General features: G+C 38.7%; 1 non-coding gene across 1 annotated transcript; it reads right to left on the bottom strand.

Annotated features, from left to right (window-relative positions):
* Nucleotides 1–213: 213 nt before the first annotated feature.
* On the bottom strand, nucleotides 214–320 carry LOC141588829 (small nucleolar RNA R71). The gene has a single exon (XR_012519799.1). It is a non-coding gene; the product is annotated as a small nucleolar RNA R71 (small nucleolar RNA).
* Nucleotides 321–8,071: the final 7,751 nt, after the last annotated feature.

Below are 8,071 nucleotides of genomic sequence, written 5' to 3'. Positions count from 1 at the left end.
TCTCACATGGAGACTTTTTGTGACTATTGTGATGCGATTTCTCAAACCGGTGTAACTCAAGACCAAATTCGATGGGTCTTATTTCCTTTTTCTCTAATTGGCACCGCAAAACAATGGTTGAAAGGCCTTGATAAGGCTACTCTCGGAATTGACTCTTGGAAGAAATTGGCTCTAGCTTTCTACAAAAAGTTCTACCCACCGGAAAAGACTAACATGCTAAGAGCTCAAATTACGGGCTTTGAGCAAAGAGATGAAGAATCCTTGTATGAAGCTTGGGAGCGATTCAAAGGAATTTGTCGCTCATGTCCTCATCATGGACTTAGCGAGTGATTCTTGGTACAACAATTTTGGAATGGTCTTTATGAAGACTCAAGAAACATTCTCAACATGGGATCAAAAGGTATGTTCACCGAAGTTTATGATAATCAAACTTGGAACAAGATTGAGGAAATGGCGGTCCATAATTCACAATATGGTAGACCTCGCAAGACTACTAGAGGGGGAAAGCATGAAGTGGACTCTACTACTCAACTTAGTGCTCACATTGATACCATCAATTTGAAGTTCGAAAAAGTTATGGCTAGACTTGAAGAAGCCTCAAAATCACCAAAGCAACATGTTAATGCCATGAAGGCATCTTCATCAATCCCAAGTGGGATATGTGAGAATTGTGGAACTTTGGGACATGACCAAAGTGAATGTAGGGGAACAAATGAACAAGTGAATGCTTTTCAAGCATACAAGAGTGGTACCCCTTATTCAAATTATTACAATGAAAACACCAAATTCCACCCAAATCTCTCATACAAAAGCCAAAATGTTCAAAACCCTCAACCAACATACACCCCACCTCCCATGAGAAACCAAAATCAAAGACCCTTTTACAACCAAAACCAAGGTTACCAAAATCAAACTCCATACAATCAACAAAATGACCAAGGTTTTGATGTTCAGAAAGCGGTCCTCCAAATGCAAAAGAATCAACAAGAGTTTTTCACTCAAATGTAAAAGGATAGTCAAGCAAAGGAAATCACCATCAACAACATCCTAGTCCACACCAAAATGTTGGAAACCCAATTGACTCAACTAGCATCTTCAAGTTCTCAAAGATAAAAGGGGCAATTACCACCTCAAAGTAATCCCCCGAGACATGAAATGGTTAGTGCCATTCACTTGAGGAGTGGTACGAGGTATGAAGCACCGAAGAAGCAAGTTGAGGATGAAGTGGTGGAAGCTAGTGACAAAGAAGAAGTTGTGCAAAACTCCAAGGATGGAGAACCATTAAAAGAAGAAGTTTCAAAGAAAAATGAAGAAAAGGCCAAGGAGAAGGAACCCATTGTGATTAGACTTCCTTTTCCAAGTCGTCAAGCCAAGCCCAAATTTGATGACCAACTTGGAAAATTTATGGAAATTGTGAAGAATTTGGAAGTCTCGATTCCTTTTACGGAATTAATCAATCACGTACCGGCCTATGCAAAGTATATGAAAGACATCCTTACGAAAAAGAAGTCAATCCGGAAGCTTGAGACTATCGCCTTCACTAAGGTGAGTAGTGCAATCCTTCAAGGAAGTTCACCTCCGAAACTTAAAGATCCGGGAAGCTTCTCAATACCGTGTACCATTGGCGACACAACGATCAACAAAGCCATATGTGATCTAGGGGCTAGTGTGAGTGTTATGCCGTATTCGGTAAGTAAAAGGTTTGGGACGGGAGAGCTTAAATGTACCAATATCACACTCCAAATGGCCGATAGATCAACGAAGACACCATTAGGGATATGGGAAGATGTTCCCGTAAGAGATGGAAAATTTTTCATCCCGGTGGACTTTGTCATTGTTGACATGGAAGAAGACTCCAATATTCCAATCATTCTAGGAAGACCTTTCTTGCACACCGCGGGTGCGGTAATAGATGTTAAGCATGGAGAGCTCACTCTAGAAGTGGGAGATGAGAGCATAACTTTCAATCTTGACAAGACCATGAGAGCTCCCCGTTTGCATGAACCATGTTTTATAGTTGATCATTATAGCCGAAAGGATGAGAGGAAGAAGTCGGAATTCCAATGGAAGAAGAAAGTTGATGATGCTCCATCAAAAGAGCAAGTGAATTGCAACAAAGAGAGCTTGAAAAGCTCACCCATGACAAGTGAAGAGGATGGCCTCATTGGCCAAGACAAGAAAGGAGGAGAGTTGTCTCTATCAACTCAAGAGATTTTTAATGATCAAGTAGACGAAGTTTGTGGTCTATGGGACGATGAGTTTGAAGGGATTTTCAATCCCTACATTGGTAATGCTATCGATCAAGACCAACATGAAGGACAACAAGTGCAAAGATCTATTGAGGATCTTTATCATGATAATGAACAAGCTTTTGACCACTTCTTCAAGGTGTTGAGTAACATCAACAACACCTTGGACATGCCCCCATGACATCTCTCTAAGGATGAGAGTTTGGTGGAGTCCTCTCCAAACCACCATTTATAAATATTTCTAACTCCCTAACTTGCATTTTAATTCTTACATTGCATTTTTGTCATTTTTGGATTTTTGTGCCTTGATCAAGATATTCATCATTTTTGAGAGAAGTGAGGGAGGGACTAATGATTCTATTGATGTGTAGTGCTTTAACTTAGTGTGGGGATAGCAATTTCCTAGGCTATTCATGCCTTTGTAGTGCCCCTACAATGAAGAACACGGGATTTGAGGAATGAAAATGACACGGGATATGCAAGTGCACGGATGGTCCTGAATCCGGGTAGACCAGGTGGAATCCGAGCGTCTTCTGGGTAATCCGCTCGTCCTATAGGAATCCAAGCGTTTGTGGGAGAATCCGTCCGTCCAAATGAGATGCAAAATAAAAAATTTTGGTCTGTTAGAGAATCCGAGCGTCCTAGCTGAGAAGACGCTCGTCTGAAAGAATCCGCTCGTCTTTAAGGGAATCCGCTCGTCTTACTTGTAGAATCCACTCGTCTTCACTGAAAGACGCTCGTGTAACACCCCGGTTTATGAAGGAGCCTTTAGCAAGACATTCCCTAATAAACCGGACTGTTACCATCTCGGTTTCCCGAGGTAGTGAATAACAAATTAAACTCCAAGGCAAAATTATATAATTACTTTAACTTAATTATTACAAAACCTCTTTTACGTCAAATTACAAAGAACTAACATAAATAAAAGTGAAAGTCTTCTAGATGATGATCTAGCTACTAAGTCTTCTGATCCAGAGTCTCACGCCCACCAAGCTCCCGTTCTATCTCTTAAACCTGTCAAGTCTGCTCGCCAATATTTGGGTCATCACAGGTGTTCACGAATACACAGGGTCAACCACGAGGTTGAGTAGGGAAAACAATGAAACAACAAAGAAATATGATATGCATGCTCCTCCGTCACCTCCATCTCCATCTCAACTCATATCTCATAACCAGTCTCATAACTCATAACCCGGAACGCCCAGCCATACCGATCCCCGGTAGACTATATATATCGACCGTAGCCGATCTGCCAGCTCGCAGCTGAGGACACCAGGGCAAGTCCTGCAGAACCCGCCTGGGCCTTATCACAACATCATCATCACCACACCACATCACCACAACATCCTCCATCTCCAATGCATATGAATGCTCAAAAGAAATTAATGCAACACAATATATATATATATATATTATTGAACTGAGAAATCATAAAATCATGCCGGTTACCCGATGTTGTGATATCATATTCAATACGATCAAGTCAGACAATCACCTTCCCGTATATGAATCATAAATCAAGTCAACACAATTCAACAACAACGATAATAAGTCAAGTGTATTTCCCTACCTCAGTACTGCAGTCGAATAGTCGGGTGTCCCGTAATATTTCATGACAATTCGCCCTCTGAAAGATAATTAAATGATAAACAATTACTTAACTATTCCCGTTCCCAAAATAGAAGTTACTAAAAATAGAACTTCCTAAAACGGACTTTCCCGATATAGTAGCTTTTCCATTTTTTAACAAACTCGACTCAAAACCCGACATGAATTATTTAACTGGCCCGGGAATTAAATTGAATAACCAATAAGATAATTAAAAGATTAAACGAATTATACGATTAAGAAAACCCGAATCAAACATTTGAACAACTCAACAACCCGACTTAAACCCGTCTTTAATTATTTAAATAACTCGGAAATAAATTAATTAATTAAGAATACGATAACTTAAATAATAAAGAAACGAATCAACCTACTAAATACACGCCCCAACAACGGTTTCCAACCCGTTTCCCGACTCCACGCGCCACCTAACCACCGTGACAACCACCGCACTTGCTCCCTACTTCGACCCCACCACCAACAACCAACACCAGCCTGGTCGACTGCCGCCGGCGAGTCGAACCAGGACTGCCAATTGGCCTGGTTCACCACCACGCCTCACCAAGCGCCTCATTTTCTCCACCTACAACCACCGCAACTCTCACCTATCCCCTGCCAAACCACCATCGTCATGCTCGCCGCCAAACCACGCACCCAGACACAGTGGCACCACCGTTTCGACCTCCCCCAAGTCCACGGGGGCGCCACCCCAAACCTACCCGTCTAAACCCGTCTGAAAACCCGCATTATAACCCGCTTGCCACCCCCTGTCGCTGCCGCCTTTTACCGTCACTATCACCACCCAAAACCACCATAACCACCACCACTACACTCGCCACTAACCACCCTACCCATATACCCCGTCAACAACCAACAGAAACGCCTCAACAAGACACGCACAACCCCCAAAACCCGACAGAAATGATGAAAACAAAGGAGAAGGGTTGCTCTTACCTTTTTCTGCCGCCACTACCGCCACCAGGGCCACTCACGGTTGTCGACAAAAGTCCCTAGCTCATCCCTGCTGCGCCATCAACAACCACACACTCTCTCTCTCTCTTGAATTGCGTGAAAGGCTGTCATTTGGTGTTGATGAAGAAGGGAGGCGGGTTGAGGGAGTAAGAAAGGAGGGAGGCGGGTTGGGTAGGGTACCATTAGGGTTAGGGTTTAGGGTTAATTTGGGCTGAACAGTTATTGGGCCAACTCAAATGGGTTAGCTCACAATTCGAATTCCATATAAACCCGTCTTAATTAACTTAGATCGATACGACTCGAGTGAAGTAAAATAATTTAACGTAATTATCGACTCAACAATTAACCCGACTTAATTAGTAATATAAAATGTATAATAATTAATATATAATAATATCCGTTTAATTGATTATATAAAATACGGGGTATTACAGTCTTCCCCCCTTAAAATGAACTTCGTCCCGAAGTTCGCTCCCGTACTCAAACATCAGAAGGGTATTGTATATCGTACATAGGGACGTCACACATTTCTAACACCGTTAACACACACTTTTGACACATCAGTTAAACATAACAGACACGAAATGTTACATTCTGCCCTCCTAAAAATAAACTTCGTCCCGAAGTTTAACTCGTCTTTACTTAACCCAACTAACTGCAACTAATAACTACCTGAGAACACAAATGTATAAAAACTAAATAATCACTTGAGGACACCGTCATCTTCCATCTAAATTCCGATCTCAAACTCAAATAACTCAATACCAGTAGTTTAACTACACTTTCCTTTTACACATCAACCAACTAACAGAAGGAGGAACAAAACATATAGAACTCATCTGCATAGGTAACTCACAACGAAACATCAACTTGATCAAAACTACAATTTACAAACAAGTGCAAATTAAACATCAAGATTTTACAATCCTACCCAACTAAAAACATGGTTACGTCCTCGTAACCTTCATTATTATAACTAAAGTTTTCAAACTACTGCTAACCACTGAAAGAGGATAAAAGATTCACAACCCACGCTCAAGTTAACTAATCCTTACCAAAGACAATCAATATACAAGCTCTCTCAAGGAAGCTACCGTTACCAGTAAAAATCATTAGTAATTATTCATTTCACCAATCATTGTAATCTCATACCTTAGAACATAGGGGATCAATCAACATAAGAAAAGAATTAGGGTCAAAACTTAATAAATCGATTTATGAAAATTTATAACCTAATAGGTCTAGTCTGACTTTCCTTTACATAATTGTACAGATTTAGGTCAAGACACAGAATCGCCAAAAAAAATGAAGACAACCAGTTTCGCAGTACTTATCATCCTAGAAATATTTTTAATCCTCATAACAAAGGGTTTGGGATTTATTCACGAATGACGAATGCACATTGATTGGCAAAAATTTTTTTTTACAACTTATTGGTCGAGTCAAACAAGCGAGTAAACAGCGATATTGGAAAGTTAACATACAAGACTATCGTACATAAAATTTCGTTCTTGGTATTAAATATATTTAAACTGCACCCAACACCATGACATAAAAGATTAAATGTATTTAACTACACCAATTTTACAAATATCCCTTACATATCATGCTAATATCAACATACCGTGTTAACACATAACTCACTTAAATCACCACATTACATTTCCCGTTTTGCCATTCGTAACTAACCACAACCCACCAATTCGCTACATGAACGAACAACATGACTAAATTAACCCACTACTTGTGACTCTGTTCTAGTTTATTCCTCCAGACTAGCAAATATCATGGAACCATACCACCAGACATTGGCTGGAAATCTCATTCCGAATTTATACTCACACGACAAAATTTAACTTCATTTTCAAAACTTTTACTTTCATACCGGACGGTGATTAACCTTCCTAACATAAATCTTATAACAGAGCCGTCCATAGAATCCATTTACAGCTTACTACGAAACTCAAAATCAGATAAACTTAATTCAATTCCTTCAAACAAAACGAGCTTAGGTGTCGACTCATATATTGTAATTTACAGGTTCATCTTATTCGTTTCAGTCCTATCTTTACTAATGAACGACTATCATTGGAACCAATGCATATCATGTGAATCATCAAAGGGTTATCCCATTATAATTGTCAACATAGTTATCATAAACAATCCTTATTATAATATAATTGATAGTAACGACTCGCGAATATAGATATGCCAAATGTCGTGTTATATCAAACAGTTTCCTTTATATCACGCCCATACAATTGCAATAATCACTTTAGCATTTAATGACAATATATTAACGAACATATCCAATAAGAAACAACAACACTGTTTATTATCATGTTATAGGTTTAGGTCCAACTGAAATAATTTAATGAAATGAAAGTTATAAGTATAACTATAGGCACACCGACTCACATAAAAGACATTAGAACTCAGATGACATTCTACATGTGTGAACATTTAGACATACTCATTACTACCATCCATGTGTAAACATTTAAACATAATTATTATAATTATTCATGCGAGTATATTAGAACAATTAAATTAACATTTAACGCCATCAACTTTACCAAGATATGACAATATAGTTTTATATTTATATATATCCGACCACTATTCAAATATGATGAACACACCAGAGATATTATAACATGCCAAGCATAAAATATGCAAACAACTGGACTCGTATAAAATATTTCACCCTCGATTAAGAATCAAATTAAGCTATTCAATTTCACTCATACTATCATGCCAACAATGTTATCAACTAAACTTTAATTTTATCACCGGTTAAGATACATAACTACTGAACATGCCTGCTACTATCATCATATAAGGACATTATAAATTCACATTACTAAAGCTCATGAATTAATCAAACAACTGTATGACAACTCAACCTAGAACACACATTTTACAAGTCATGATTCACGTTGTAACTTTCAAAGATCACGAATAAATAACCGTTCGATTAAAACTTGATTCATATTATTTTTATAAAACACGGAGAGTTAAAAACACAGGGGAAAAAGAATTAGGTCTAAAGCATAAGAATTCCATTTTTAAAGAATTTTACAACTCAGTTGGTCCAAACAAACATGTGACAGCAATTGGTCCAAAACTTGGGTCAGTTTGCAAAACCTACCGTTTAATATAGAAACATCAAAAATTTTCGTGGCTTATCAATTTGAAAACATATGCGAATCTTCTGGTCGATGGAGTTGGAATTATGCAAA

The sequence above is a fragment of the Silene latifolia genome, chromosome 6, assembly GCF_048544455.1.
Source record: "Silene latifolia isolate original U9 population chromosome 6, ASM4854445v1, whole genome shotgun sequence".
NCBI lineage: Eukaryota > Viridiplantae > Streptophyta > Magnoliopsida > Caryophyllales > Caryophyllaceae > Silene > Silene latifolia.
The sequence above is the reverse complement of the archived record's forward strand: the minus strand, read 5'-3'. Positions and strand labels throughout refer to the sequence as shown.